The following is a 24,471-nucleotide window of genomic DNA, read 5'->3' as shown; positions in this document are numbered from 1 at the left end:
ATGATATATCAACCTACTTTAAATTTCTCTTTTCATCCTCCTAATGAATGAAGCCTAATTACGAATTTCTAATTTCCACTGTTTATACAAAGCATTTCTGCTTTATTTCCTGTTGACTTTCTGTCTTCGGAAATCATAAGAGTTCACATAACCCCTGGTGCCTCTATGAAATAGGAAACACAATCAAATAAGGAAATTTATGTAAACCATGGTTTTGCAAGAGGAAGGTTTGCTACTGTGTGTGAGCTGGCAATGAATAGGTTCTCATAATGTGTTCCTCATTGCTTTCCTCTTCCTTTGCAGGCAGTCAATACCCTTGAGAGAAGTTAATTAGATCCGCTTCACTTTGTTTGGTCCTACCATTCTGAGATGTGAATGCAGGGGAGAGGGAAATCCCAGTAAAGCAAATTGGCTGGCTAGATTAGAATAAGAGACCACTGAACAATCATGTCTATTGTCTGTGATCACAGAGGATGATCTACTTTAAAAGCGAGCATGAAAACGCTAAAACAATTACTTCAAAACGCTTGTGCAAAATCCCAGTTCAGTGGCAGGAGGCGAGTGGAAGCTTAAAAGGAGTAGTTTTCAAAGGCACCAGTGTCCACAATATGTTCATAGAGCTATATGCCTCGTTGTGTGTGCAGTCATCTGAAACCGCTTACTGCAGATATTAGTATTTCTAAATAACCATTTGCACATCAAACTAATGAAGATGATAGTATGTACAAAGTAGCCATCTTTTTCTTGTGTGTACTTCTGTCTGTATCCCTGTAGGAGCAACTGAATGGATTAAAAATCTGGAAGAAATCACACTCCATGTAGTTTTTTGAGCCTGCTTATTAAGCTGGTGATTCTGGAACTACCCAGTCCTGTCTTTGTTTCCCTTCCAGCAGATGATGATCTTGTCAGCTCATTATAATATACACCTACCATATTTTAATTATTCAGCCTTTAGATTTAGATTGAACAACCAGCGGGACAGTGATAAAGACACACACAGAAGTGTCTTTATCTAAAACAGAAGTGTCTTTATCTAAAAGTCCCACTTTTTTTTTTTTTTTTTTTTTTTTTTTAATCAGCAAATTCTCATGAAGTCCCAAATGAGGACTCTACGGGATCTGTGCAAGCAGAGTGACCTAAGCAAATCCCAGTGACACACCAGGTGGCTGTTGTTCTGCTTACAGTAAGGGCAAACAAACATCAAAACAGAGAAAATTTGCTACAGATCATCCAGAAATTGGTAAGAATAACTCAGGTCCTGAGCTCCACTAGCCCCTGCTCAGACGTCTTTGACATATACTGTTATACATGGCAAGTCTAAAATACTCTTTTCAGGGCAAAAGCAATCTTTCTCTATGCAATTGGATAAAACTGAGTTTCTTCGAGGACTTCTGTGCAGTCAGGATTGAGACCCTTTTTATTTTTATTATCTAAGGGAAAAGGACAAATGTATCTAGCTGTGTTTAAGAGAGCAGCCTATAGGTACCAGTGCTCATTAGGAGTGACAAACTGTTGGCAGTTTCAGCCAGAATTGACTGAGGGGCAGAAGTCTCAAAGGCAGGAAATTCCTATCAATTTTGCAAAATAAGTCAGGGCATGACTTATCGAAAAGTGTCAAGTAAACCCAGGTGCTACATAAAAGAAGTGAAATCTCTGGACCCCTGGGTTGCAGTTAATGTTGCAGCCCCTTCAATAGCTACTTCTTGAATAAAGAGGTGGCTAAAAAATGAGGCCACTCTCTGGCCATAGCCATATGCAAGCTTTCTGGCAAAGGCCACTGGACAAATTTAGACTGTGGGAGTACAATCCCATTAGAGACAATGGAAGAAAACATCCTTTCTGAGCTACTAAGTGCTCACTGGTATTAGGAACAGGTCATATAATTTGAGATAGTCAAAGGTTTTTTTATTTGAATCTTAACACTAGGAAGCCTTGTTGTTTCTAGTCATCCCAACCAAGGGATAATGGAAATGGCCTTTGGAGTGAAGGGGAGAGGACCAATGTTTGCCTGCGAGATTATAAAACACCCGGTGCACACACAGAGGAAGAAGAATTGCATGTCCACCAGCTGAAGCAGGAGGAAGATGTTTTACTAGGTAACTACATCCCATCGCCTGCCCTCGACCGTTCACTTTGAGTAAACACCATAAATTAACTCTTAGGCAGACATGAGTTGGATGGCTCAATTGAAAACAAAGGCACCTGAGAATATGATTTTATATACATGCAATACACTTTTATGGTCTCCCTCAATCTCCCTGTTAACATGTCACATTGGCCTACGCCTGCTGCCTGGGGGTCAGTAATGCCGTGTAAAAAGCGGCAGTAGCGGCAAGCCTCATGCTGCATCCTGCAGTCCTGGTTGTGCAGCCCCTCAGTCGGCACGTTCCCAGGCTGGGAGGAGGAATGATTACCTGCCTTCTTCAGGCATGTCTATCAGCTTTTCCTCTTATTTTGGATAAACTTCATGTTTCTCTTCCTCATTATCGGTGCAGCAATATTGCCCAAAGGAAGTACCGGGTATGAATTGTGCTTGGAGCTGTGCAAATCCAAAGAGATGGGTCCAGCCCCACTGTGTTTACAGCCTATTCTACTGAAAGCAGCTTCAGTAGCACCTTTCCTTCCCTCTTAAAGCAAGAAATTCTCAGCACCAGCTTTACCTCTTTATTTCTCTGCGCTTGTTCCCCACCAAGGCTTCATAATAGCAATCGCCACCCCTCTGAGGTAGGAGAAGATCCGTATTTGTCTGAGTCGTATTAGCAAATGTTTCAAATTGCCTCTTGGAGAGGTACAGTCCCAGCCTGACTGCAGTGATTTCTCACTCCTTGACAGCAAAGATTGAAGATGCTGTTCCCAAGAAAGGCAACAGGGCCATTATGAGAGCTGACTGCTCGCCTTCCCTTTCCAGAGCCACACACAAACACCTATTTTCTCAGGACTGTCAAAGGGCAGTTCTTAAAAAACCCCAAACCACCACAAACAAAAACCCCTAGAACAAGAAAGAAAGGCTGGGTCCTCTAAAGCAAACTTGATACCCAACAACAGAGTGAAGAAGTGGCACCGCCCTTGGGCTCAGCTTTGCTGTTATCAAAGATTTTTGTTGTAGGGGGTTATTTTAATGTTTTTGTTTTTTACGTAATACACCTACATGTGTTATCATTTTCTTTTCTCATTGTGTGTCTGCAGATCCTACCCTAGATAGGTAGTGTTTCAGGGTAGATGACAATAAAAAGAAAAGCCTTTAGGATTACTCTTTTACTTCCTGTCTTGGCCTTTGACATGTCTACTTGCTCATCAGAGTACACTCCAGTTCCCAAATCTGATTTCCTCTAAAAGCAGACACATCCACTCTCAAGGACATTCCAGTGTGCGCAAACCATAAATATCAAATTCAAACCATGATGCCAACATACATGCTGGCAATGCCCAGGCTGGCAACGTTCAGACACGACAAGCGTTTCCATCGCCTCGCTGCACACATGGAGGTTCATGGACATCAAGCCATTCTTGAAGATGCCCTTTAATCTATAATGCTGACAACGTGTCATCTCTGCTCTTGTCATGCTGTTTGTCACAAATATCACCTCTGAATTTCCATGCATTCCCTAGTCCCTGAATTAACAGGATGCTCTCGCATTTTGCCCTTTTCAGTATTGTGTGCTTTGATAGGCTTGCTCACCTCATCCTGTTCCCCCCGAAGTGTTGCTAACCTCTGGGGAAAGGGATGAAACATCTAGCCAATAAAAATGGGATATACTGAAAAGGTCAAACCACACTATTACAATAAATTACCATAATTCAGAGTGTAAATCAGGCATTAAAATGATGATATGTTGCAAGACAGAGATTGGCATTAGACCTGAAAATGGCACAACATTAGTGCAGTCTGAGGTCAAAGATACAACTGGGAAATGGTAAACATTTTAAAACTAAACCCTTATCACTATAATCTGTGATCTTCTGAGACTGTCACAAGCATTACTGAGTGATGGAAACAGTGCATTGAGCTATGATTTATTTTCCATACTAAAGACTTCAAAGCCAACAAGTGGGGGTAATTGAAAATAGAGATACAAACAGCACTGGATAACCTTTAAATGGTTACCTCAAGCCATCGACAGCTTACTGATTTGAGAGGGTGACATTTATTCTGCGTAATGTGGTAGCATCTTTTTAAATGCCTCTCTCTCCTAGCTGGGGCAGTGGCCGTTTAATGGAATAATAAAGCCATTTGCACTGAAATTACATGGGATAGCAGGGAAGGTCCTACTGCATCACAGGGGCTCGGGAGGCTGGTGCTTGCACTACCCTTCTGCCTCAGATATCCTGGGTAATTGTGGACAGGACCACATCTCATGAAGTGGAGGTAAGGATCCTGCCCTTTGATTTAAGTATTTAGATAAGGTGTGACAGTCCTAATATTGACTGGAATTTCAAAGAGATTAAATCATAGGTAAGCAGGGTAAAAAAAAAAAAAAAAAAAAAAAAGGCACAAAAAAGGCACACCAAGAACATAAAGGAGAAAAGTACATTTCTACGTGCCTGGGGCTGGGAGAGATGTCTGATGCAGCCCAGCTGGCATACCATCACCTAACAGACAACCTTCCCATTTTCCCAAACATCTGTTGCTTTTCTTTGTATGGTGAAAGAAAGACAAGAGTAAAAGAGGGATGAGCCCTCAGGGAGCTTCCATCTCCCCAGGCAGTGGGGTTCGGCACAGGACACCACGCAATAAGCAGTGTGGCAAAGCTAACCAAAACACCAAGTTATGTGTGCAGGTCAGACCTTGTCCAGCCATTGATTTTTTCCACAGCTTTTCTGAGGCCTAGTTAGCCCTTTGAAGCTCCCACAAATGCAGAACAAGGTCCTCTCAGGCCTCAGCAGTGAAAGCCTGCCTCATGCTCACCAGCTCACAGTGTGGCCTTGACTTGCCTTGGCTCCAACTCTGGTTTCCAATTCTCTCTTCTGACTTGGCATGTCCCTCTTAGCCCCTGAGTCAGGGTGTGCTGTGGCCAGGGACACATCTGTCCCTTCATGCTCCTGATGTGATCTTGGATGAGCCTTTTTGCTCATCCTGTACTCTGGCCAAATGCTCTGAAAAGTGAGCGTAACAACATCTAACCTGATTGAACCTGTACTCCTACAGACCATCACTTACCAGACCTGATGAAGGAATTTTGAGCCTGAATTTTTTTTTCCATCTGTACGAATTAGTCTTGTAAAACATTTTGCACCCTCAGCATCCATGACCTCCATATCACAAAGATATGGGACGGAGATGTCTCCCGGCTTTTGAGCAGGTTACATAGGGGGTAGCCACTGTGATCCTTAAGTATTTACCTAGTGCTCTCTTCTGCAATCCTTACTAATGGAATGGCTCTCCAGAAGCACAGAGGCCAGTCTATTACCTAGACACTGTGTAATTCAGGAAGGGGTAGCAGAGGGGAAGATCAGTCACAAAATGGTCATTCTTGTGCCATTCTGTAGACTTCTTTGATAAGCCCAAGGTATCAGTAAGAAACAGAAGAGACAATTGATCTTCTCTCCTTCTGCATCAGTTACCAAGGGACAGCAATTGCTGGTGGCTGAAAATCATCTGCTTCTCTCCTGTATTTTCTGGTTAGCAAAAGCAGGGCGGGAATAGAAAGAAAATGAAAGAGCTAATTTCCACAGCAGTAGCCCACAAGTATTTTAATCCACGTGTCACCCAGCTGCAGAAACCTCCTGTTCTGGAAGGATTTTCCGTCTTCGAAAATTTGCTGTATCCCAGTAAAGCTCTTTCATTTCACACAGATTAAGAGTTAATTCAGGTCAAATAAGGATTAATTAGTCTGTGTAAACCAGCCCCAGACACTGATGCGCTGGAGATCTTTTTTAAATTAGTTGCTGTTACTGTAAGTCTGTATCTTTGGATGGCAAGACCTCTAGTGTATTATAAATTTGCAATCAGGTACCTCACGGGATGTGAGATGAGGGAAAATGTCAGTCTTAACAGTGTTTAAATCCCTCCTGCCGCTGAACTGCAGCCTCTTTCAAATTAGGTCCTGTTGGCAAAATCAGATAAAGAGATGGAAATAAATGATGTGAACAAAGGGCATCAAAGAGTATCATTTAAATTGTTATTGACTGTGGGCATGAAAAAAAGCACAGCATGAAAACATACTTAATAAAAGGAGATAATAGGACCACAGAGACAGTTTTTTGATTTGTAGAAAAAACGCCAAATAGTTTGTGTGTGTGTGTATGCTTTTCTACATAGTTTACAGGTAGGGAAGAGATGGATACAGAACATATTTCACAGATTGTGCAAAATTGCTTTGATACGTCATATGCACTAATGTAAGAGACTACTTATTCAGACTTTTTTTCAAGAGAAGGGATCAAACCTGTTGTTGTTGGAGTGACTTCCAGGATCTCTCACGGTAACTTAAAAGTGTTAAGCAGAGTTGCCAAAAAAATCCAGGCGAACAATTTTTGAGGGCTCCCAGTACAGCGTAGGAAGAGCTTTTGAACCAAGACTTGTCTAAGATTACGTAGCAGTCTGTAAGACATGGGGAGCTAAGAGGTAAGTAAGGAAATTTATAGGACCATTCATTGCTCTTAAAAGTTTTTCTTGTAGAATTAGGGAGCAAAAGATCTCCCCCTTCCCATCCTCTCCCCAATTCCTAAGTGATTTAGGGCTCTGTGTTCTGTTTTTGAGAACAACTTCTACACAACCCCCCTGAGATGGCACCTGCAGCTATTTCATGCCCGCAGTAGACCAAACACAGCAGGCCATGTAACACAGGGAGTGTGAAGGAGAGTTTATACACAAAGCAGGAAGATAACACTCAACAGCAGTGAGCCAGAAGCACGCTCCTCCCACAGCTGAATGCAACCCAAGGACTTTGAGGGAAACTGTGGGAATGTTTTGCTGTCCCACAGAAAGATCTGAGAAAAATTACCAGCGCATCCTGTGATCTGTATTGCCTGTGAGCGCTGGTAGATAATCTGGATACCAGTGACATTAAGAAGAAAACTGTGAAGACTTCTATGCTCTGCTAGTCCCATACTGTCTCTCTGCTGGTCCGACTCTTGGTCTCAGTGCAAGCACTCAGCAGATATACATACACATCTGCTCAGTTATCAGAGTTGCTCTGCTCTCTGCGCTTCCGTGTGTATCTGCTAAGAACATGTCCAGGTCCCTCAGCTGGAAGGCATGTCATGACCAGACGTACTACCAAAGCTTACTAACACACTTCAGACCTTACCTAAACCCCAGTAGATCACATGGCTTCTGTGAAAGCAAGGCCATTTACACATGCAGAAGAGCCGGCTCACTGCATTTGCAGGGTGATCCTCATTGCCCCAGGTTTGCAGACACAATTCCTTAAAACCTTCAGCACACTCAAAGTGCTGGTCCTGGGGATGCTTTTGAGGATTCAGAGTATACTCCGTGATTTGACCTGCACAAGATTTGATCTGAGCCTTGACCTGTACAAAATCAACATCTATCTTTCTCCCTCTGCCCCTGGTATTTCTAAATGACTTTCTATACTGCCTCTAAGCTCCCAAGAGAGAAACTAAGAATATGTAGCCATTTCTTCACATTCCTCATATGTGAGCTCTAGGGCATTTGGAGAGAGCATGGGAGACTCTTTCCCTCCTTTGTTGAAAATAATGTCCATTAGCTTAGATAAGCGTGATTAATAGGACTTGAATACTTCGGTTGTGCTAATGGAGGACGGATCATGACTGTACCTTTTGTGGGATACTTCATCTTTCCTTCTGAAAGCAGTCAGAAGAGCTCTACTGTCTTAACAGGTTTCTTCTTAGGGTCATGTTATTAAATGGATGCAGGGGCAAACAAGGTATGCAAATTTTCCTTTCAGAGGATGCATGCTGGAGACAGGATGGCCCAGAGTTTTCATCAGTCCATTGTTCACTCGAAAAGCTGTCACCAAAAATGAGAAGACAACAATTAAAAGCAAAGAAAAGATCCTTCAGAATAAAGCCCTGGTGAGAAGAGTATCTGACATACTGGTCTCAATATTAATGCACTACTGAAAACACTCAGTGTGTTCCTGCTGGGAGATGCAGCCCCTAGAAAAGACAAGAATAATCATCTAAGCCAGGAATTTGTAATAGTATTTTTCCAGACCTCTCTCCCCTTCCCCTGAGTGGGTAAAACATTCATTTCCACAGTTTGTCTGCATATACTTGTATTTACCTTGGAGACAGGCCCAACTTAGAAGAGAGAGACTGAGCGCTCTTCGTGCTTTGGAAACCTTCTAATCTGGGCACAACGGGACTCCAAATGCAAATGCCTTTGTAACAGGGATGCATATTCAGCCCAGGACCTGACCAGAGGAGCTGGGGCCCATTTCTTCTGCTGAGAGAAGACAGCGGAGGAAACAGGATTTGAACAATACATTTTAAAATATACATATAAAAGGTAAAAACATAATTGCGAGACAGACACACACCTCTCCTGAATTTGACTCCGTGATCCTCATTGACTCAGTGATTGGTGTTCTCCTTTCACTATACTTGACAGTATTTGTTTGCCACTGCAGAGAGCCTGGTCAGATGCATGACCCTTGAATTGCTAGGGAGCCAGTCTTGCAAGAACGTTCTCATTTGAGACACCCTTGAGCAACAGTTTAGCACCTCTTGGAGGTTTTCTCAAAAGGTTGTGAAAAGATGCCATTTCTTCTTGATTTAGTTTCAGAAACAATAGTCAAAACATCTGGCTTTTTAAAAGCTGACTGCCACAATGACAAAAGTTTGTGACCTGCTGGCTTGTTATTCAGGAAGATTGGATGAAAACTACTCCTGATCTTGAAAAATAATGAAATCCACATAGTGCTGCTCTGTAACAGGATGAGACCCACCTGCCATGCAGGAACTGTGGCTGCCTCTCCATGAACAGATTGCAGCAAAGATGATTGCACTAGATTGGACAAGCTGCTTCCTGAGATTTTGTGGCAAAGCACCAGATTTTGCTTCAGGAGAGCCTGTTAGAGAGGCAAGCCTTTTCTTTTTGCCCGGGATGTTCCACCAGACATGCAGGCAGGTTAAGTTATAGCCAGGGACATTGAAGTAGCTTGACATCGGCAGTGAGTTAGATTCATGCTTTGGTCATATATTTGCAAGAGTGGTTTTGGGGGCTGCCTCACGTGTGCTGTGGTGCACCTCACCGCCAAGCAGAGCTTTTCCAGAGAGCACATCCCCTGAATTTAATCCACCTGCATTCCCCAGTCAGCCCTTGCCTTCTCGCTTTGTGATATGGAGTGAGAAATGTTTCCTTTCCCTGTCATGTCTACGTAGGTTTTAAACTCTTCCCTGTGGGTCTCTCTCTCCCTGAACGTGCGCACCGCTCTTGGCACAACAGGCTTGCCATCTGAGCGAGGGCCCCTAGGCAATATCAGAATGTAAACAGCAATAAAGACACACTGTGCCTGAAGTCTGAAGAAAGGTTGACTTGAAAAGAGAGAGAGGTTAAAAAGGAGATGTGAAGTTGTTTTCTTGCCCTTCGGGGCTGTGTCTACATGAGCCAATTTAATACCTATTACTGCAAGCATTAGTGCAAACAAGGCTTAGGTATTTCCATGGAGCCAAATTATATCCCTGAGCTGGCATTTCTTTCTCCATCCCTTAGCTCTAATGACTGAATCAGGCATGCATGGAGAGGAATACAATTTTTACGATAGCCTCAGTCTCCTGGAGGTTTAAAAGCCCCATTTCCTGCTGAAATAAACTCTATGGTTCACTCTATAATCAAAGTCGCTTTACTTTGCTGGGTGCAGGAGAGGGTGACTCTTACTTTGCATCAGGGCTGTGCTGATAACTCTGTGGGTGGCCAAGCTGGGAGAGGGAATAGGGACTTTCAAGTGTGGGTCTGAGCACTGCGAGGAGAAGAGCCACCAGCTGAGCCAGCAATGAGCAACCAGCTCCCAAGCATGGTAGCAACTGAAAAAAGGACAGTGCTTACTGGAGATGTTTTATGAGCAGCAGCAACTCTACGGAAAGGGAACGAGCCACCTCCACATCAGCTTGCACGTGTGCTTTGGCCAAAACAACTTAGGCAGCACTCAGGTGGCATCTCTGCCACCAAATCCAATCTGCAACCTTCCTGGGGAGAGCAGGGGCAAGGGTCAGGTCTTTACATCTTTCTGTAGACTACTCTCAAATACTTTGTGCATGAAGGGCCATACCTATTTAGGTAATGGATAATTTTACACTTCTGAAGAGTAGGTCAAAGAACTTAACAGTACTGAGCAGGGGCTGCTTAAAAGCAGTCAGCACTTGGCTCAGGGCTGAATTGAATTCAGGTGGTCTGAACAGGGGCCTTGGCACAGCTTCTCCCCACAGCTCACCTCTGAGTGATCCCCCAGCAGCTCAGAGCAACAGCTTCTGAGGAGGGGAAGGATGGACTCAGCATTAGCCAAGTCCTTTCTCCAGAGGGCAGAACCATTGCTTCAAAAGACTTGTCAGCCAAGAGGCAGCCCTTGAGAATTGGCTGCTTACTGCTACAGGGGAAATCAGTCTCCTGGAGCTCCATAGGTCACCTCCAGACTTTTAAAAAATGTTTTTAATGACTTGTGTCATGTCCTTCAGATGAGGCGTTAAACCAGGCTTCCTGGAGGGTATCGAGCTGGAAGTTTAAGGCTGCACAGCACTTTTTCAAAAGCAAAGGGAATGCAGCAGCACCAGACCAGAGTCTGAGACACCATCACACTCTCTCAATCAAGCAAGCTCAGATGCCAGACTTTGCATGAATCGCTGCTCATTTGCTTGCTGGGTCCTTGAATGCAAACAAATAAACACAAAGGTAGTGCATCACATTTCTTCAAAGACATGGCTGAGTCTCTTCTTGTTGTTGTTGTCTTCTGTTACACTACGCAGGGCACAGCAGTATTTAACAAATGCAACATGTCTCCCATAGCTGAATGGTGCTTTGTTTGGATAAAGGCTATCTGACTAAACCGGGAATTTCCACTGTGGGAGATGCACTTTTCTGAAGTGAAATCACAAGATCTGAGAATGCTGGGTATTATTCAAGCACTTTAGAATAGACCCCAAAGCAAAAGGAAGATAGTAGGTGCCATTCATTCAGCAGGCTGCTGATATTTTCCCCTCCTCCGCTCCCTGGCAGCATGGAGCCAGAGCAAATAGCAGTAATAATACAATGCTGTAAACCTTGGAAGAAAAAAAGGCATCTGTTGCCCATCAGATATTATACCTTGGTGACCATGCAGTTCAGTAAGTATGAAAGTGATTACTTATACCTTGACAGCATGGCCACAGCACACAAATGGGAAGCTTTATACAGCAGACTAGCAAGGAAGACCTGTTAACAGCAGGAGAAGTCACCACTTCAGCTGTGAGAATACATTGGTGTTGCGTCTATTGTTGCTGAGAGACGTTCATTGCAACACAGCTGCAAGCTGATGAAGAGCATATGGTCCATCTCGGGTAGCCTTAATTTCACCTGGGTGCCATTAATCAGTACACATCTGCTGCAGTCACAGGAGCCATCCCCCTCCCTCCTGCCCCCAACATGAGTTACACACAAAGTCATTGGAGATTGTTGTCATTCAAACCACTAATGCCAAGACTAACATCTACTATCTAACTACCTACTAGTCTTTATACATGTTCAACAGTGGAGATAACCCTGCCTTTTTCTTCTCTGTTCGTCTCTCATTTGCCTTCCTTGAACACTAGTGGAAGTACTGTAAGATCACAGTGAGGTAGGCTGAGATACGTTCTCTTGGAGAATTAAACACCAGCCACCAATTTAGGTCACTTCTCCGAGAATTAACACGCCAGAGCTGAAACTTCAATTGATTTGTTTCTTCCCTGGAAGGACAGAACCTGCTTCCCAGTCTCTTCTCTGATCTTTTGGAGAGACATTGAACAAAATTTGCCAGTGGAAGTTTGGAAGTAAACAACGTTACAGTTTGGCATGGGATATTTCCTTTGCTAAATGCAGGAGACACCAAGTGCTATAAATAGGTAATGCTATAAACGAACTTGTAAGACTTGTTGCACTTACAACAGACAGCATGTCTTCAAGGGGAAATACTTAGGCAGGGCTGGTTACCTTGTTCCAAGAAAGATATTGTGGAAGTAGAAGGGGCTCACAGAAGAGTATCCAAAATGGTGTGGGAAGAAATGTCAAAGGTTGAGAAAGTTTTTAGGGCAGACAGTACACAAAGATGGAGCATCTGAGCCAAAGAAAATTGTGGCAACCAGAAATTGTTCTTCTTGCTTAATACAGGAGCAATAAGCCTTTCATTTAAGCTAGAGAGGAAAGATAGAAAGCAATTTATGAAATCAGATTATTGTGTCTTCTGAAGTAGCTGGAGTTTGCAAGTCTTCAAGGAAAAATGCTGGACCAGAAACCTGATCCAGCAGCACCTACATTCTTATGCAAAAAGGCTAGCCTACTGCAAAGAGACCCAAATACTCAAATCTTCTCTCATCCTGCTCTCCAAACCCCACTGAAATCGGTGCATGAGTAAGATGAACCTGCATCCTGTCCCTTCTTTTTCTCCTCCCACCACCAGTCTTTTCTTCTCACAAGACATGAAGCATGTCAAACAAGCCTGCAGTTCTAGCTGAGCTTTTGCTCTTTTGCAAGCATGGCAACAGGTCCAAACCCTGCTCTATTCCCTGGAACAGAAGCCTTCATACAGCCTCTTGGAGGCAGATGGCATCACCCTGCTACTGGCCCTGCCTTCTGCAGGGCCAGCTTTAGGGGCGGGACTGGGACACGAGTCTCAGGTTCCCGAGTCCTTCTTCTCAGCATAGGCTCTGTTAGATCCAGCAGATCAAATGCAGAGTACACAAGGAGATGTCCATTTCAGAGACATATGAAAGTGGAAATCTGGCTTCTGATCCAAAGAAATTTGAATTATGGTTTGCTGATATGACCCCTCTATCGTGTGACACGATGCTCAAGAACCTTTAAAGAAATGCCGTAATGAGGGTCTCCTCCACCCCCTTACAGCAAAGTTTCCTCAGTTCCTAGTCTGTAGGCTTTCTTCTCCCCCCGTCATCCTGCCCCGAGTTCTGAAACTATGTATCTGCTTTTCTCCAAGTCATTCTTCTAATTGCCCATAAAGATTCAAATCATGAAACACAACTCAAGGCTTTTCACAGGCATTAGGGGAATATTAAATGGGAAATTCTAAAACTGAATTATAGTTTCCCACTGCAAATGTTTTAAAAAAATATATCTGCTTTTAATTAGAAAGAAAAATAAAGAGTCCCACAGTTGACTACAGCCTCCTTCCTACCTACCACACACACAAGCTCTGGCCAAATCTTCACTGAGAGCAGAGCAACAAAACTCCCCAGGAACTGCTGCAGTTACGTTGACTGGCTCTGGCTGAGGATCTGGCCCTGCTGGCATCCAGACAAGTTTGAAAATCTCCGCAGAAGATCCCTTGTCTCTCTCATTCCAGGCAGCTTGGGTTCCTGTTGAGCATCTCACACCTCTCTGCCAGGAAGGTGCGATTTATTTGGCAGCTGGGCTTTCCCTCCCGGGGAGCTTCCTAATAGATCTGTGAAAGCAAAGGTTATGTGAAGGCAGCTCCAAGGATGAAGTCATTGGCTTTTTTCTCTGAGACTGGAAATTTTAGCCAAGTTTGATGGTTTCAATAAAACAAAGCTTGTGAGCTTGCTGTTTGCCTGACCGGGATGATTTTTTTGCCTGCTGCAACACCAGGTTGGGATTTGGCCAGAGGACAGCAGCCCCAGCATTGCCTGACAGGGCGACAATGAACTGCCTTGTAGTGACAAGCAAGGCACTTTCTCTAAGCTCTCTGCAGTTGTATGTCAGGCCTTGATTACACGGGGGATTTAAGCCGTCGGTGCCAGCACAAACCCTTCCTTTAGGCCGGCTGTTCAGTCATTCCCCTGCCCCAAAGCGATACGCTGCATTGCTCCTCCACGACTTACAGCAGCGCTGCCCATCTGCAGTAGAGGCTAGCATCAACGCAGAGCCTTAGATACAGCCAATTGAGTCACCTCTGCTCTTTCTACATGTTTCATTAGCACTCTGCTATTGCATTCAAACCTGGATACTCAAGTTTTAAGCATGCTGTCTTGGGAGAAAAAAAAATCAGTATCAGTCAAGCTAAAAGATTTTGGAGATTTCAGTAAAACTCATTGTCAGTGCTGACTGATTGCTGGTAGTTACAATGGCTCATTTACGGAGACTGATAAGAGATGTGTATACCACACAAGATAAGCATTTTCCTAAAGCAAAAATGCATATATATTATGTACTGCTGTATAATAGATACGCATACAGATGCACGGCTGAGATAACTGCAGCACGCGTTTAACAGTGCAATACACTGTCTTTTTGACCTTCTCACCAACCCACTGCCTGCTAATCCTTCTCCCCTGGCACTTATTCCAACACCCTGGAGCTTTGAACAATTCACAGCTAATGCTATGGGCAGTGTGTGGGGGGGGGGGGGGAGGAACCCAAACCAATATGCTGAAAGTGTCCCTCTTGTCCAGAAAAAGCTATGTCTACAGCCAGAATTACATTGGCTTGAGGGTCCCAGAGGCAAAATTCAGCCCAGGCCCTTTTTCACGTTAATTGAGCATTTGCTTTTGATTTTGGAAGGTACTAAGTTAATGCACTTTACATTTTTTGTATTCGTATATAATTAAATGCTGTTATGGTAACTTAAGCCAGACCCATGTCCCAGTGACATTAGTGTGACTATTTCCATCAACTTCAGTCAGGAAACAAAACTCCAACTCCAGCAGAATTGATTAAATAGTTAAAAAAAAAAACACATTTTTTTGTGAATGAAAGTGGTTGGCTGTGACTCCCTAGCATTTGGAAAACCACAGGGCATTTGGGAAACGCCTGCAATTCCCAAAAGCTTCATACAAGTCAGTATGAATTAGCATTCACCCCAAATTTCATAGCCTGTTATTCATTGCTTCCTAATTTAAACCAACCTGGAAATAAAAACGATACAGCATGGCTGAGGTGACCAGTCACATAGCATGCAAAAATGAACATACTCACAGAAGATACATCATGAACCACCCATTGATAGCAGCTTTCCAACCAAAGTGTCTGAAGCATCATTTTAACTAAAAGAACTGAGTCAGAACCAATTCCCGAACAATTCACAAATGAAAAGGCAAAAAACTAGAGTAAGTTCGCTTCACCAGCTGCAGCAACATCCAAACCACTGAGGTCCATAAATTGCTGCTCTGCTTATAAAGTTAATGGTCTCCCCTCGACAGAATCATAAGCGTGCCCTTTGCAGGTTCAGATTTCTCCCATAAGGTTTCTGGGGAACCAGCAAATACCCTCATCTTTCCCACCTTTGAAGGATGGGGAAAAGTTCAACACAGGTGTGCATGTGTGCACACACATTTTTGGGGGGGGAGGGAGGAGGAAGGGTAAAAGCAGCTACAGGACACAGGACTGGCTTCCAGCCATTCAAAATCATTATTTACATGAGCTGTGATTTAATTTCATTCTGAGACCTGCAGAACAAAGGAGTCTTTCAAAGGAAAGACACCAAGACTGTGAAAAATGCCAGATCAAATTTTTTCCAGCAGAGAAATCTAATTTTTGATCATATTAGGTATGACTGGTCCTTTAGATGACCTCATAACATGGATTATAGGTTTGGATTGTTTTATCCTCCTAGAAGCTTGGCATTCTGTCTTGACTGTGCTTCAGCACTTATGGTTACGAGGCTCGAAGTGTACTCTACCTTTCAATAACAATCCTTAGACGAATGAATTTTTTTTTGCTAACTCTTTCATTTCTGAGAGTACTTACAGAGCTCCAAGAGGCATTAGTTCAGTTAACTAATAACAAGCCTAGAAAACAGAGCGCTATTAGTTTTGTAATGCTTTCTATGCCTCAGTTTTCTGGGCCATGAAATGCAATAGTTCATTAAAATGCAAACAAAGAATATTTGTAATAATTACTTCACTTGTAGTAATTTTTCACCCATTAAAGTCAGAGACAGACCATAACCATCAGAGCCAATTTATTCATCAGGGAAAGGATCTGCTGTTCAAAGTATAGATAAGGAGTCCCAGCTGCTCTTCGCAGCCTGAACAGGGCATTGCTTCCCTGCAGGAACATGATATGTTTTTCAGAGAACGGAGAGGACATTTCCAGAGGCAACCAATGATTTGGAAATGCTTTCACAAAAGCCTATCACAGGGCAAGTGGAAAGGGAAGGCTGCCTTCCCCAGGTGTGTTACACCAATGAAGAGTAAGCTTTGGCAAGTCTGCAGGGATACAGACCCACCCAGACACCCCAGGCATGACCTTTGCTATTTGGCTTTATTTGAAGAGCAAAATTATGGACTGCTGCAGGGTTCCAGCTTGGCAGCTCTAGACACAGCTCCAACTCTCACTGCAACAGTATCCACAGTCTTTGGTGGTACTGAGCCCCTCATGTTATCAAGCCAGCTGCCTTCAACTCTTATTTAATAGGTCTGTCTCCACATGGAGCTGTGCTGCATGACGGCATGATGGCAAATCAGCCACGGCAATGCAAAGGCCCCCATGCATTGCTCTTGCTGCTTAAGCTGGGAAACTTCATTTCGAGGTTAACTGTTTTATCAAAGAAGGAGCAAAACAGAGGGAACAAGTAACTGAGAGTTAAAGCTACACAGAAAATACCAGACACCTTTAGCAGGAGGTGGATTAGTGCCAGGATCCAGTTGCCCGGCCCAGCGGGGCCGTGCTGCCGGCACTGGGCTTGGAGTGCCCCGTCGGGCTCTGTGCCGGGGCAGCTCCACGAAGCGGCTTGGCTGGTGTTACAGGGGCGGTCGGAACCGGCCTTTAAAAAAATTTATTAATAAGGATTTAGTCTTAATTGAATCAAATCAAGCTGTTTCAAACAGGGCTAAGGGCATGGTTTCCTACGTAAATTGAACTAATTGGTTTAAATATCACACCATTAGTTGAACAGGTGCAGCTTCGTTTATAAAATGCCACAATCTCCATCAGAAAGGCAAGTGCTGTTTTTAGAGCAGCTAGTAGAGCTGGAAAAAGTAGACAAGCTTTTGGGCACGAAAGCTCTTCTTTTGTGCTGAAATCTGAAATAGAAGCAGTTCCCTTATTCATTTATTCCTAGGCCTGTGCTGACAACACTAACGCAAAAATTATGGGAATAATAAATATTTTGCATGCCACATCCCTCTAGTGTGTGGATACAGTTTCATTTGGACAGAAATGTTTTTCGAACAAATGAAATTACTGACATAATATGCATGAATTCCTTAATTTTTAAAACACTTCCTTCTGCAGTCTTCTCCCCCAGACTGCTGGAAAAAAACAGAAATATTGTTGGCATTTTTAGTAATTTTGGTTCTTGCAGAACAGCTGACTCTTTTCTCTCAGAAAGCCTAATCTTTGAAATTTCCACTTTTAATGAAACTGTTTTTTAATGACGAAGACTTTCGGCTTTGTGATGAAGACACTGAATTTTGAGACGTGATTAGCCACCTGTTCCACTGCAGTTTTGGATGAACTCTAAATAAAAACTGAAAAAGAAAGCCCTCATTTTTGACCGTATCGAACTCTGCTCTTGATCCATTTATATCTCGGACTTGGTGACAGGTAGCTTTTTAGCTGCTGAAAGGTGTGACTGCACAGTCCTGATAGGTGATACTTCGGTACCATTAGTACTTGCACATCACTACGAAAGAGCTGGAATGACTGAGTATTTGTTTCATAAGCACAGTGTTGCTGCTCCCTCATGCTCACGCAGAGCTCTTTGAAGTGCTGCTTTTGCCACATAATGCTTCCTTCTCTCTAAACTGCGTAGAGCCCCCAGGAATAGAGTAAGGGTTTGTTATTTGCCTACTGGGGAAACTACAGTTTCATAGATATTACTTTATTTGGAAGCTAGAAAAAAACCAATCTTCTGGATTTTTCTCATCTATGAAAAGACCAGCATAATATCTCCAGCATCTCATGGATGGCAGCAGAGAGGTTTTCTTTGAGACGCTCTATGCTAAGCCTGGCCAGGTCTCTCCCTGCCCGTATTTTAGAGGTGTGCCCAGCAATCTGCTACCTTTCCGCGTCTCATATGTTTCTGTTACATAAAACCCATACTAATTTACCTCTGCCTGAAACTTGATACACCAAATAGCATGTCATCCCACAAGCAATTGCCAGGATTTGGTTTTGATTTTAAGTACACGGTATTAATCAGCCTTTGGAATTATTTCTTTTTTGAAGCGCAGTAGAGAGTTCACACAATTGCCTAAGTGTGGCCTGCTTGAGGCCAATGGCAGCTGCACCATTTGCTTCAGCAGGAACAGGTTTTGTTCAACGCCAAGAGCTTTTGCAGGACTGTTCCCCTGCTGTTCGGGCCTTGATCAAGGGTGGTCAGCCCCTTTCAGCTCCCAGGGCAGCTGCATGGCCCAGATCTGCCTGCAAGCCTGAACTCACCAGTGTCCTGAGAACAGGTCGGGAGTTCTTCTCCCTGTATACATCACAGAATCCAGAAAAAAAGTTTGCAGCTGTATCATGCATTACTATGCGGAAACCAGAAACTCTGAAGCCAGAAATCATCCAGAGCAAATTGCAGCTGCTTCCACAGTTTTCACTAGTGTGTCATTTGAATGTGCTGAGTGGATGTAAAAAGGAGCCATCAGCTTCTGCAGCCTTGACTATAGCAGGAATCCCATCAGTTCAGCAACACCTGTAGTATACGCATGGGCTAGGTCTCCAGCTGGTGTACGTTGGCACTGCTCCATTGGCTTTAGCAGAGCTACACTGATTTGCATCACCTAAGGATCTGACCTTAGGGAGTAGAGTGCTGCCTGCATTTATTTGGTGAGTGCATGTCATTTTGGCAGGCAGCTACTGAATACCAGTTAACAGCCTTTTCTATGCATAGCCTGATACTGGCTGCAATCATCAGAGGAGATAATGTCATACATTAGGGTCTGAACCTCGTTGTAACCCCTTTATGCAGTCAAAAATCCTGTTCTATATATACACCCAGATAAAAATGTATACTGCAAAGCAATGAGGACAGCTAATCTCATTATGGGGATGCATCTTACAACCTCTTCAAAATGCAGTGTGAGGGTGATAAAACAGGAGACAATAATTCCGTGGCTTTTTATTTCCGTGAAATGATAATATCAGAAGAGCATATTACAAAGCAGATATCAACTAAACCATTCTGAAATCCTCCTTGTTGAGCCATGCAACGTGAGTCCATTTTCTCCACTGCCTTCATGACACCAATCTCCCAATGTGACACTACGGAAGGTGCAGCAGGGCAGGAAGATGAACAGAGGGGCTGAAATGAGGAAAAGCAGAAGACAACCTGGGGAGGCCAGGAAAGGGCAAGACGGCAGGGCTCAATGTGTGAAGTGAAGGCTAGAAGAGCCATGGAGTGCCCCCAGTTCTTTAAGAAATCATGATGTGGTCTGATGCTACATGTTGATAAATGATCTAACCTCTCTGATATCTACAATCGTTTGTTAGAAATCCCGTGTAGATTAGAGGTTCTTGCAATGGAAAACTGAAACGTGGTTTGAACAACACCAGCTTATTAGCAATCACCAAATTAAGGTGGGTTTCAACAGCTACTAAGGCTAATGAGCCACTTAGAAAAAAAGGCATATAAGAAAGTGCAGAACTGGGCTAAGAGAAAGCAGTTTGCACTACTGTCTTCATTTGAAACGGGACAATGCATCTGTTATTTTACAGGTTCAACCCACTCAGTGGTTCTGAGGTTGTATTAAGTGTCTCAGATTACTTCTGGCCATGTGCAGAGATAAAAGTGGTGACATCAGTTTCTGTTACGAACAAGGTGATTATGGAGCCTCTCCTGTGAATTATAAGCACAAGGTTTCCCCTCAGCATTTGTGAAGGAGCTGTGTGCCAGATTAAAAGTCTTTATACATCAAACAGTTCTTATCATGTCTTCTACGACACTCTTACTGATTTTGATCTTCACTTAATATGGAAACAAAAGTGTGAGCTGTAGTATCTGGGCTGGGTTTCAACTTGCTTTAATGCAGCCTCCCTCCAGGGAAGTGTGTGGTGCCACCATGATGTGTGTTGGCTGTGGGACTAGCCCCAAAGTAAAACTATGATGGCATTCAGGCTGTACACCACTACCCACATGGCACATTTTGTCCTCCACCCAGCTGATGAACTATCTGAAGTGACACAGAGGGCACATTCAAATTAGAAAACAAATGAGTAGGCTAGCACCACTTAGCTCACCTGTGGGCAGGTTTGATTGAGGGGCCAAGGAACAAATTGTCTAGAAGGCTGAGCCCACATCTCAGCTGAAAGGCAGTTTTGGGGCACCCTGCAAAGCTGTAGAGTGGGAAGAGGAAAACTTCACTTAGTCCCATCACAAGCAGAAAAATCATCATTAAATGTGAAGGCACAAAGAGTAATTAAGTCCTTTGAGTAGCTAAATGTACTAACAACATATTTACTTATCATTATGAAGTGCAGCAGAGCAGGTAAAACCAGCAGGTATTAAAAATCAGTTATTGCTAAGATGTGATCACTTGGGGATTTGTAATTCCGTTCTAAACTGGATGAATATTTTCCGGTTCATTTTACTGCAGATTTTTGACTTCACTATTGCATCTAAGATGCATGCACTGTGTGGAGTGCAGGCTAGTGGACATAGAAAATATTTCTGTTCAAATGTGACAGTTCTGTTTCAGGAAGCACGCTATGTTCTGAAGATTCACTAGTTACCATCTCTTTTATTGAAGAAGAGAGCTTAACTGTCGTACAAGACATATGGGACAATCTCTCAGGGGCTCATGATGACAGAACATTAACTAACATACGAAAGCTTTGGGATCCTGTGACATGATCCATCACTGGGTAAAGACAAGTTGCCGGCATCACATAGGATGAATTCATAGAGGAGCCAAATCATTAGCATAGAAAGGTCATCTACTTGTCTGTCATTATAGTGTAAGGCAGATAGTCTATAATGTGGGCAGGAGTTCCCCACGGAGCAGCAATCAGGCCCTCCTCACTACATCATTTCATTGTTCTTTTTAAAGCTGTTGAAGAGCTTTCTCATTGAAATCTGTCACTATAAACATCTAAAAGGAAATGCACAGGTCTTGGCTACTCTTGTGTTCTTCATGTAAGCATGAATGTCCAAAGATAAAAGTTCCTGGCATGTGTGCTACTAATGTCCACTAGACATAGTCAGACCTAAAGATTTGTGTTAAGAGACTCTATACTGCTAGTCGGTAAATAGGATTTTAGTTTTGTCTAAGTAGCAGAAATCTCTGCATCTGAAACAAAAAACTCTACCTTTTTCTCCACAGTTATACCAAAAGCTGTGCCATGCATAAGCATGTGACTTTAGATGGCTACCAATGAATGACAGTACTACTAATTCCCCCAGCTATTTATCACAGAAGATGAGGCAAATCCTGCCAAGCAAGCTCTAGCTGGACAATTCTTTTAATCTCATCAGCCAACCTGCTGGATCTGCAAATAATGTCAAGAAAATGCCCCAAGCAAATGCAACATGTTTTGGAATAGGACAAAAGTCAATTATCTCACTCAGCCAATGATGAATGTATGGTTTATATCATTCCATACCAAACTTGGATATAATCCCACTTGGCAGTCGGAAAATACAGAGACAGCCCAGCTATGAATATTATGTTATTGTCCTTGTAGTGAGTCTCTTGTAGCTGAAGACAGCTGCATAGCAAGGGGAGTACGTAGCGCATTGAGCTTAGTAGCTTTACAGGTTCTCCAGGTTTTCCTGTGGTGCCTTATTTCACACAATTTCCAGTGCTGTTCAAAAAACATGCGCTCTGCTATATTCTTCCTCACACACACTTTTCCCCATCAGTAGTATGGGATTTCTGTGCCAGAATGCCTATACCCTCTCTTACACTGAGTCCATAGCTGCTTCTCTGTAGCTAAGAGCAGAAAATCAGTGGCAAATTGTAGTCAGTCAAGTATGTCTTTGGAGTGTCCTTGAAATGCTGCCTTGGGCAGCCATGCTCCTTCCTGAATGCTCCTTCAATGTGTATGGGTTGCTTGGGCTTTCATGCATCGTTCACCTGATCACTGAATACAGTGATTGCGTGAAAACACCGCTGCATATTTTTGCTAGTCTAAAGATGGGGTTGCAAACTTGACCCTAAACATCAATGACACATGTCTGCAGTGGTAGTATTTCACAGACTTTATGAGAAGACCTTGGAGTCTTTACAGCGCACCCTCTCACAGGCCTGCTGTCCTTTCTGCCTTTGTGATAACCTTGCTGGCAAGCAGATCTATAGCACCTCATATTATTTCATTTCAGAGATGCCCATTCAGAAAAGAGGCACTGAAAATCCATAACAATTGAAATATAGTAGGGTTTGAACCAAGGTCATACTAGCTTGAGAGATGACCTGTTCTGCTCAAGATTAACTCTACCCAAATGCACGTGCTGCTGGGTTTGCAAGTATTGCTCTGAACCACAAAGTCAGAGTAACTGAAAAAAAAAAAAAAAAGGAAAAGACAATGTTTTCAAGGAGGGGAGTATCACTTTTAGCAACAAGGGACATGGACAGCAATGAGCTGCTAACTATGAACTGCTCGTGGACTGCTGGGATGGAAGAGTAATGCCAGACAAAAGGGTTTGGACTGGAAGATTCAAAGGGCAAAAGGAAGCAATACGTTCGTTTCCTTTATCCTCTTGCATAAAAAAGGCCAGAGAACATCACTCTGAAATTCCCCCAGCTAGATCATACATACTTGTTTGAGCTAAGCTGAACTCTGGGAGGAGTCAGGACAAAATCCTTGCCCCACTGAAATAACTGGAAAAAACTCCAGTTGACCTAAATGTTCAAGGTGCCTTGGGCAGAATGAAAAATCTATCTTCTTCCGTGTTACATAAGCAAGACTGCATGCCTACCCGGGGAGCAGTGGCCGGTCGGTTGTGTGAGCTCCATTAATATGCTATTGGCATTTTATGCACAGTGAAGGTGACCTATTGCATTGCCTGTTAATAGATCTTCTACCCGGGAATGTTTCTAAAAGCCAGCTAAAAACGTTAGCGAGCTTCCTCCATTCAAAGTTGCACCAGTTGACCTCAGAGTGTTATTTTCAAAGGATTTTGCAAAACCTATTGCAGAACAGCTGCGTAATATACTTATATCAGTTTTGTCCTAATTGAGATCGACTACAAACAGGCTTAGCCTAAGCTGAAATAAGCACTCTTCACCGGTGGAGTCTCTGCACATGCCTGACTGTGTGTAACTAACTAAACTGGTTCCAATTTTATTGTGGTCAAGTCCCTAGTTAAAAGACAAGAGATTTTGCAAAATACACAAAGCCAGCACTGAGGAATAGAAAAGCAACTGTGAATAATCGGCTAGATATATACACTTTTAAAAGAAATAAGGGAAACTGGATTTTTGTGTTAGCTATCTTCAAAAGACAGAGCTAATGCTGCTTGAAAGTTTTCTAAAAATGCAAGTTCATCAAAATGGAAATTTGCTACAGGAATGTGTCCACTTCAACAACCTTTGATTCTGAAAACACTGAAATGAAGTGCTCAGTGGCAGCAAGCCATTCTGGCTTGACATTGCTGGAAAAGAGCAGTTTGAACTAGTTTTCAAATTATTTTTTGGCTTCACAATTAAAATAATTCAAGACAACTTTTTTTATCATTGAAGACAGTGCACAGCAGTTCACTCCTCTCGAAACACAAGTTCTGATGACACAATCCACTTCCTAATTCCCTTTGATAGAAAAAAAATTGGAAATATCCTACCTAGGTCCCAAGCCTGTATTAATATTTTTCAATGGCTTAGACTCAAGGTCTTTGATGGCTCTGTGCAATCTTTTTAGGGGGATGTAGCTCAGTGGGAGAGCACTTGCTTTCCTTGTAAGAAGCCCTGGGTTCAAGCCCCAGCATCTCCACATGCCTTTTCTCCAGACTGCCATCCACTCACAGTGGTGGAAATGGCTGTGCCCCGGGAGGAAACCTCCCTTCCCGTCTAACATACTCTAGGGGACCCTGCTTGAGTGGGGGTTGAACTAGATGATCTCCAGAGGTCCCTTCCAACCTTACCATTTATGATAGCCTACTACTATATTCTATGTGGATAGTAAAAGGGAGTTGAAGTATTTTTTAGGGAGCAGGTTTAGCTCAATTGGTTAGAGTGTGGTGCTGCTAATGCCAGGGTCGTGGGCTCAATCCTCATATGGGCTACGCTGAGGGTTGCACTAGATGATCTCCAGAGGTCCTTTCCAACCTTGCCCTTCTATGATTCTATGATATCTTCAACCCTTCCTCTGTTTCTCTTTCAATCTCAGTCCACTGAGTAGCATCACCCAAACATCAAGGAAGGATGCCACTGGTGAAGTGCTTTGCTGAAGCGTGCAGGGAAAAGCAGACCTGGTGGCAGCAGCCGCAAGGAGCTGAGCACCTCTGCCCATTCCCAGGGCCTCCATGG

General features: G+C 43.3%; 1 non-coding gene across 1 annotated transcript; it reads left to right on the top strand.

Moving 5' to 3' along the window:
- The first annotated feature begins 23,863 nt into the window (after positions 1-23,863).
- Positions 23,864-23,935, top strand: TRNAG-UCC (transfer RNA glycine (anticodon UCC)). Its single transcript has one exon. It is a non-coding gene; the product is annotated as a tRNA-Gly (tRNA).
- The last annotated feature ends 536 nt before the right edge of the window (positions 23,936-24,471 follow it).

Source organism: Rhea pennata, chromosome 20 (assembly GCF_028389875.1).
Source record: "Rhea pennata isolate bPtePen1 chromosome 20, bPtePen1.pri, whole genome shotgun sequence".
NCBI classification, from domain to species: Eukaryota; Metazoa; Chordata; class Aves; order Rheiformes; family Rheidae; genus Rhea; species Rhea pennata.
The sequence above is the reverse complement of the archived record's forward strand: the minus strand, read 5'-3'. Positions and strand labels throughout refer to the sequence as shown.